This window comes from Triticum aestivum, chromosome 5D (genome assembly GCF_018294505.1).
Source record: "Triticum aestivum cultivar Chinese Spring chromosome 5D, IWGSC CS RefSeq v2.1, whole genome shotgun sequence".
In the NCBI taxonomy this organism is placed as follows: domain Eukaryota; kingdom Viridiplantae; phylum Streptophyta; class Magnoliopsida; order Poales; family Poaceae; genus Triticum; species Triticum aestivum.
Genome location: NC_057808.1, coordinates 282121168 through 282130503, shown reverse-complemented (window position 1 = coordinate 282130503; position 9336 = coordinate 282121168).

Here is a 9336-nt window from a genome sequence, read left to right as displayed (position 1 = left end):
GCATCATGAAATTGGTGATGGAGGAAGGTTGATGATGACGACGGCGACGGATTCCCCTCTCCGGAGCCCCGAACGGACTCCAGATCAGCCCTCCCGAGAGAGATTAGGGCTTGGCGGCGGCTCCGTATCGTAAAACGCGATGAATCCTTCTCTCTGATTTTTTTCTCCCCGAACGTGAATATATAGAGTTGGAGTTGAGGTCGGTGGAGCCTCAGGGGGCCCACGAGACAGGGGGCGGCCAGGGGGTAGGCGCGCCCCCACCCTCGTGGACAGGGTGTGGGCCCCCTGGTCTTGATTCTTTCGCCAGTATTTTTTATATATTCCAAAAATATTCTCCGTGAAGTTTCAGGTCATTCCGAGAACTTTTATTTCTGCACAAAAATAACACCATGGCAATTCTGCTGAAAACAGCGTCAGTCCGGGTTAGTTCCATTCAAATCATGCAAGTTAGAGTCCAAAACAAGGGCAAAAGTGTTTGGAAAAGTAGATACGATGGAGACGTATCAACTCCCCCAAGCTTAAACCTTTGCTTGTCCTCAAGCAATTCAGTTGACAAATTGAAAGTGATAAAGAAAAACTTTTACAAACTCTGTTTGCTCTTGTTGTTGTAAATATGTAAAGCCAGCATTCAAGTTTTCAGCAAAGATTATGAACTAACCATATTCACAATAACATTTAGGTCTCATGCTTACTCATATCAATGGCATAATCAACTAGCGAGCAATAATAATAAATCTCGGATGACAACACTTTCTCAAAACAATCATAATATGATATAACAAGATGGTATCTCGCTAGCCCTTTCTGAGACCGCAAAACATAAATGCAGAGCACCTCTGAAGATCAAGGACTGACTAAACATTGTAATTCATGGTAAAAGAGATCCAGTCATAGTCATACTCAATATAAACTAATAGTAATGGATGCAAATGACAGCGGTGCTCTCCAACTGGTGCTTTTTAATAAGAGGATGGTGACTCAACATAAAAGTAAATTGATAGGCCCTTCGCAGAGGGAAGCAGGGATTTGTAGAGGTGCCAGAGCTCGATTTTTGAAATAGAGATAAATAATATTTTGAGTGGCATACTTTCATTGTCAACATAACAACCGAGAGATCTCGATATCTTCCATGCTACACACATTATAGGCGGTTCCCAAACAGAATGGTAAAGTTTATACTCCCCCACCACCAACAAGCATCAATCCATGGCTTGCCCGAAACAACGGGTGCCTCCAACTAACAACAGTCCTGGGGGAGTTTTGTTTGCAATTATTTTGATTGGTTGAGCATGGGACTGGGCATCCCGGTGACCAGCCATTTTCTCGTGAGTGAGGAGCGGAGTCCACTCCTCTTGAGAATAACCCGCCTAGCATGGAAGATACAGACAGCCCTAGTTGATACATGAGCTATTCGAGCATACAAAACAGAATTTCATTTGAAGGTTTAGAGTTTGGCACATACAAATTTACTTGGAACGGCAGGTAGATACCGCATATAGGAAGGTATGGTGGACTCATATGGAATAACTTTGGGGTTTATGGAAGTGGATGCACAAGCAGTATTCCCGCTTAGTACAAGTGAAGGCTGGAAAGAGACTGGGAAGCGACCAACTAGAGAGCGACAATAGTCATGAACATGCATTAAGATTAATCAACATTGAGTGCAAGCATGAGTAGGATATAATTCACCATGAACATAAATATCGTGGAGGCTATGTTGATTTTGTTTCAACTACATGCGTGAACATGTGCCAAGTCAAGCCACTCGAATCTTTCAAAGGAGGATACCACCCTATCATACCACATCACAACCATTTTAATAGCATGTTGGCACGCAAGGTAAACCATTATAAACTCCTAGCTAATTAAGCATGGCATAACCAACTATAATCTCTAATTGTCATTGCAAATATGTTTCATTCATAATAGGCTGAATCAGGAATGATGAACTAATCATATTTACAAAAACAAGATAGGTTGAGTTCATACCAGCTTTTCTCATCTCAATCAGTCCATCATATATCGTCATTATTGCCTTTCACTTGCACGACCGAATGGTGTGGATAATAATAATAGTGCACGTGCATTGGACTAAGCTAGAATCTGAGGGCATTTAATACACAGGAGAAGACAAGGTAATATGGGCTCTTTGTTAAATCAACAATAATGCATATGAGAGCCACTCAACATTTTCATCAAGGTCTTCTCCTCTCGACCCCCAAAGAAAAGAAATAAAACTATTTACACGGGAAAGCTCCCAATAAGCAAAAGAAGAACGAGAAATCTTTTTGGGTTTTCATTTAATTATTACAACGACAAGCATGGAAAGTAAACTAGCTAAAAGCTACAACTAATTTTTTTTGGTTTTTCTTAAGGTTTTTCAAACACACAATAAGAAGGCTTAGAAAAGAGAATAAACTAGCATGGATAATACAATGAAAAAGTATGAGCACCGACAACTGGCATGAGTGTGTGAACATGAATGTAATGTCGGTGAGAAATACGTACTCCCCCAAGCTTAGGCTTTTGGCCTAAGTTGGTCTATGCCCACGGATCAAAGTGGTTCTCTCCAGTGTACTGAGGAGGATCCTCGAGGTGCCACTGGTTGGCGATCTCCTCCGGATCCCACTGATAAACAGACTGCCGATAAGGGTCAAGTGGTGGCTCCGGCTCAGCTGGAGCAGGTGTCATGCTCAAGTATGCATGAACGGCCTCCAGCAAAATGAGGTATGTGCCTGAAAATATGTTAAACAAAGAGGGCGCAGGCAAAGTAATAATCTCACAATAATTTTTATCAAATATCAAATTATACTTAAGCAGTTTCTTCTTATTTTTAACAATAAAGTCATGTGCTACCATACTCTTATAATCTAGAAAGACAGGGGGCAGCAACTTTTCTTCTTTCTCATAATGCCTAATAGGTATATTAAAGTGTGCAGCAAGGCGCGAAGCAAAGATGCCACCGAAGATGGGGCCCTTTGTATGATCGGAATTAATCGTTTAGCAATAATAGCGCCTAAACTGAAAGTTGTATCACGAAACAAAGCATGGTGCAAAATAATAATATCAGGAGCACTAAGATTTCCCATGTTTCTGCGACCAATCAAGCATCTACTAGCAAATATTGCAAAGTAACGTAGAACAGGAAAATGTATGCTAGTAATTCTTGCACCAGAAACTTTCCTCGTTTCCCCTACAGCAATTTCATTAATAAATCCCTCCACATCATTACGGTGTGGTTCCTCTATGCTGCCCTCAAAGGGTATCTTGCATACCCGACAAAAATCATATAGGGGCATCTCCTTAACTTCATCATATAAATGAAACTCCACTGAAGGTGGTGATTTCTTAGCATGAAAGTAGAAATTTTGCACGAAAATATTAGTGAGTAGGAGATACTATTTGCGCTGGTCGCGGAGGAAGTCGCTGAGGCCTGCATTCTCAGCCAAGTGATAAAAATCATCATAAATTCCAGCGGCTCTCAAGAACTCATCACAAGGCCATTCACACGGCCGAACCTCCGCAATGCGAGGGAGATTATATTTGGGCTTCTTATTCTCCTCACTTTGCTTATCCTTCGAGCTCCGGCTCGAAGGGCCCCTCAACAATCTCTTCATCATTTTCTTTCTCTGAAAATTTTCTGAAATTTTTAGTGACTCAAAATAAAAGTGAACCAAACTCAACAAAATTGATAGCAACTACTCCCACAAGTGCCTAGAGACTATATCATGCATTAGAACTACTTGGAACCAAATAAATTTGACATGCAAGCTCAAGAACAGGGTCACCTAAGCAGCAAAAGTTTGCAATAAATAAAGCACTAGAACAAAAACTAATTGGACCATTGGAGGAGTCACATACCGAAGAACAATCCCCCAAAGCAGTTTTGTGAATGGAGCTTTGAACAAGGAGATCAAAAATCATAGCAAAACGAGCTAGAACACGGGTTTGAGCTGTGTGGTGATTTTTTTTCTAGAGGAAGACGAAGTGTGTGGGTGCAGGAATAAGTGGAGGGTGGCCACATGGGGCCCACGAGTCAGGGGCGCGCCCAGGGGGTAGGGTGCGCCCTGCACCCTCGTGGCCAGGTGGTTGCCCCCTCTGGTGTGTTCTCAGTGCTAAATATTCTTAATATTCCACAAAAAATCACATTTCAATTTCAGGGCATTTGGAGAACTTTTATTTTTGGGGTATTTTTTATTGCACAGATAATTCAGAAAATAGACAGAAAATACTATTTTTGTTCTTTATTTAATCTAAATAACAGAAAGTAAAAGGAGGGTATAGAAAGTTGTGCTTTCTAACTTCATCCATCTCATGCTTATCAAAAGGAATCCACTAACAAGGTTGATCAAGTCTTGTTAACAAACTCATTCCGAATCGCATGAAACCGGAGAATTTTTTAATAGCACTAGGTTACCTCAACGGGTATATGCACGTCCCCAATAATAAGAATATCATATTTCTTCTTGACAGTAGGAAGAGGAAATTCAAAACCTCCAATAATAATCGTTGGAATTTTTCCAATAGAATTTATACTGTGGACTTGAGGTTGTTTCTTCGGAAAGTGTACCGTATGCTCATTACCATTAACATGAAAAGTGACATTGCCTTTGTTGCAATCAATAACGGCCCCTTCAGTATTCAAAAATGGTCTACCAAGGATAATCGACATACTATCGTCCTCGGGAATATCAAGAATAACAAAGTCCGTTAAAATAGTAACGTTTGCAACCACAACAGGCACATCCTCACAAATACCGACAGGTATAGCAGTTGATTTATCGGCCATTTGCAAAGATATTTCAGTAGGTGTCAACTTATTCAAATCAAGTCTACGATATAAAGAGAGAGGCATAACACTAACACCGGCTCCAAGATCACATAAAGCAGTTTTAACATAGTTTCTTTTAATGGAGCATGGTATAGTTGGTACTCCTGGATCTCCTAGTTTCTTGGTATTCCACCTTTAAAAGTATAATTAGCAAGCATGGTGGAAATTTCAGCTTCCGGTATCTTTCTTTTATTTGCAACAATATCCTTCATATACTTAGCATAAGGATTCATTTTAAGCATATCAGTCAAACGCATACGCAAAAAGATAGGTCTAATCATTTCAGCAAAGCGCTCAAAATCCTCATCATCCTTTTTCTTGGATGGTTTAGGAGGAAAAGGCATGGGTTTCTGAACCTATCGTTCTCTTTCTTTACCGTGCTTCCTAGCAACGAAGTCTCTCTTATCATAACGTTGATTCTATTGTGGGTTATCAAGATCAACATCAGGTTCAATCTCTACATCATTGTCATTGCTAGGTTTAGCATCAATATGAACATCATCATTAATATTATCACTAGGTTCATGTTCATCACCAGATTGTGTTTCAGCATCAGAAATAGAAATATCATTGGGATTCTCAGGTGTGTCAACAACAGGTTCACTAGAAGCATGCAAAGTCCTATCATTTTTCTTTTTCTTCCTTAGAAGTACTAGGTGCATCAACATTAGTTCTTTGAGAATCTTGCTCGATTCTCTTAGGGTGGCCCTCAGGATACAAAGGTTCCTGAGCCATTTTACCCCCTCTAGTCATAACTCTAACAGCATTATCATTTTTCTTATTATTCAATTCACTGAGCAAATCATTTTGAGCTTTAAGCACTTGTTCTACTTGAGTGGTAACCATAGAAGCATGTTTACTAATAAGTTTAAGTTCACCTTTAACTCTAGACATATAATCACTCAAATGTTCAATCATATAAGCATTACGTTTCAATTGTCTACCAACATAAGCATTGAAGTTTTCTTGTTTAACAATAAAATTATCAAACTCATCTAAGCATTGGCTAGCAGACTTATAACGAGGAATATCACCTTCATCAAATCTATAGAGAGAATTTACCTTTACTACCTGTGTCGGGTTATCAAGACCATGTATTTCTTCAATAGGTGGTAAATTCTTAACATCTTCAGCTTTAATACCCTTTTCTTTCATAGATTTCTTTGCCTCTTGCATATCTTCAGGACTGAGAAATAGAATACCCCTTTTCTTTGGAGTTGGTTTAGGAGTTGGTTTAGGAAGTGTCCAATTATTATCATTACTCAACATATTATTCAATAGCAATTCAGCTTGATCAACAGTTCTTTCCCTGAAAACACAACCAGCACAACTATCCAGGTGGTCTTTGGAAGCATCAGTTAGTCCATTATAAAAGATATCAAGTATTTCATTTTTCTTGAGAGGATGATCAGGTAAAGCATTAAGTAATTGGAGAAGCCTCCCCCAAGCTTGTGGGAGACTCTCTTCTTCAATTTGCACAAAATTATATATTTCCCTTAAAGCAGCTTGTTTCTTATGAGCAGGGAAATATTTAGTAGAGAAGTAATAAATCATATCCTGGGGACTACCCACACAACCAGGATCATGAGAATTAAACCATGTCTTAGCATCACCCTTTAATGAGAACGGAAATAACTTAAGGATATAGTAGTAACGAATTTTTTCCTCATTAGTAAATAGGGTGGCTATATCATTCAATTTAGTAAGATGTGCCACAACAGTTTCAGATTCATAGCCATAAAAAGGATCGGATTCAACCAAAGTAATTAACTCAGGATCAACAGAGAAATCATAATCCTTATCAGAGATACAGATAGGTGAAGTAGCAAAAGCAGGGTCATGTTTCATTCTAGCATTCAAAGACTTTTCTTTCAGCTTAGCTAATAATTTCTTAAGATCATATCTATCATTGCAAGCAAGAAAATCTCTAGCAGTTTCTTCATCCATAACATAACCCTCAGGCACAATAGGCAATTCATATCTAGGGGGAGAATCTTCATCATCACTTTCATCAATATTATCAGTTTCAATAATTTCATTCTCTCTAGCCCTAGCAAGTTGTTCATCAAGAAATTCACCTAGTGGCACAGTATTATCAAGCATAGAACTAGTTTCATCATAAGCATCATGCAAAGCAGAAGTGGCATCATCAATAACATGCGACATATCAGAATTAATAGCAGAAGCAGGTTTAGGTGTCGCAAGTTTACTCAAAACAGAAGGAGAATCAAGTGCAGAGCTAGATGGCAGTTCCTTACCTCCCCTCGTAGTTGAGGGATAAATCTTGGTTTTTTCGTCTTTCAAGTTCCTCATAGTGATCAGCAGATATAAATCCCAAGTGACTCAAAGAATAGAGCTATGCTCCCCGGCAACGGTGCCAGAAAATAGTCTTGATAACCCACAAGTATAGGGGATCGCAACAGTTTTCGAGGGTAGAGTATTCAACCCAAATTTATTGATTCGACACAAGGGGAGCCAAAGAATATTCTCAAGTATTAGCAGTTGAGTTGTCAATTCAACCACACCTGAAAACTTAATATCTGCAGCAAAGTATTTAGTAGCAAAGTAGTATGGAAGTAACGGTAACGGTGGCAAAAGTAACAGTAGCAGTTTTGTAGTAATTGTAACAGTGGCAACGGTAAAGTAACTAAGCAAAGATCAATATGTGAAAAGCTCGTAGGCATTGGATCAGTGATGGATAATTATGTCGGATGTGATTCCTCATGCAACAGTTATAACATAGGGTGACACAGAACTAGCTCCAGTTCATCAATGTAATATAGGCATGATTCCGAATATAGTCATACGTGCTTATGGAAAAGAACTTGCATGACATCTTTTGTCCTACCCTCCCGTGGCAGCGGGGTCCTATTGGAAACTAAGGGATATTAAGGCCTCCTTTTAATAGAGTACCAGACCAAAGCATTAACACTTAGTGAATACATGAACTCCTCGAACTACGGTCATCACCGGGAGTGGTCCCAATTATTGTCACTTCGGGGTTACCGGATCATAACACATAGTAGGTGACTATTGACTTGCAAGATAGGATCAAGAACTCACATATATTCATGAAAACATAATAGGTTCAGATCTGAATTCATGGCACTCGGGCCCTAGTGACAAGCATTAAGCATAGCAAAGTCATAGCAACATCAATCTCAGAACATAATGGATACTAGGGATCAAACCCTAACAAAACCAACTCGATTACATGATAAATCTCATCCAACCCATCACCGTCCAGCAAGCCTACGATGGAATTACTCACGCACGGTGGTGAGCATCATGAAATTAGTGATGGAGGAAGGTTGATGATGACGACGGCAACGGATTCCCCTCTCCGGAGCCCCGAACGGACTCCAGATCAGCCCTCCCGAGAGAGATTAGGGCTTGGCGGCGGCTCCGTATCATAAAACGCGATGAATCCTTCTCTCTGGTTTTTTTCTCCCCGAACGTGAATATATAGAGTTGGAGTTGAGGTCGGTGGAGCCTCAGGGGCCCCACGAGACAAGGGGCGCGCCTAGGAGGTAGGCGCGCCCCCCACCCTCGTGGACAGGGTGTGGGCCCCCTAGTCTTGATTCTTTCGCCAGTATTTTTTATATATTCCAAAAATATTCTCCGTGGAGTTTAAGGTCATTTCGAGAACTTTTATTTCTGCACAAAAATAACACCATGGCAATTCCGCTGAAAACAGCGTCAGTCCGGGTTAGTTCCATTCAAATCATGCAAGTTAGAGTCCAAAACAAGGGCAAAAGTGTTTGGAAAAGTAGATACGATGAAGACTTATCACGTCTCTCTCCCAAGCTTCTGCTGTTGCATATATTTCGGAAAAATTCTCCATAAATTTCATCATGTTTGGACCTTCCTAGGTATGGATTTACTATGAAACCAAAAACATGCAAAAACAAGAACTGGCACTAGGCACTGATAACCCACAAGCGTAGGGGATCAATTGTAGCCTCTTTCGATAAGTAAGAGTATCGAACCGAACGAGGAGCTAAAGGTAGAACAAATATTCCCTCAAGTTCTATCGACCACCGATACAACTCTATGCACGCTCGACATTTGCTTTACCTCGAACAAGTATGAAACTAGAAGTACTTTGTAGGTGTTGTTGGATAGGTTTGCAAGAAAGTAAAGAGCAAGTAAATAAAAGCTAGGGGCTGTTTAGATGAAGACACAACTAAATTAGTTTTAGTAGAGAGCTTTTTGTTACGAGAAAGTTATTTGTCCCTAGGCAATCGATAACTAGACCGGTAATCATTATTGCAATCTTATTTGAGGGAGAGGCATAAGCTAACATACTTTCTCTACTTGGATCATATGCACTTATGATTGGAACTCTAGCAAGCATCCGCAACTACTAAAGATCATTAAGGTAAAACCCAACCATAGGATTAAAGCATCAAGTCCCCTTTATCCCATACGCAAACAACCTACTTACTCGGGTTTGTGCTTCTGTCACTCACGCCACCCACCATAAGAAAATCATGAACATATTG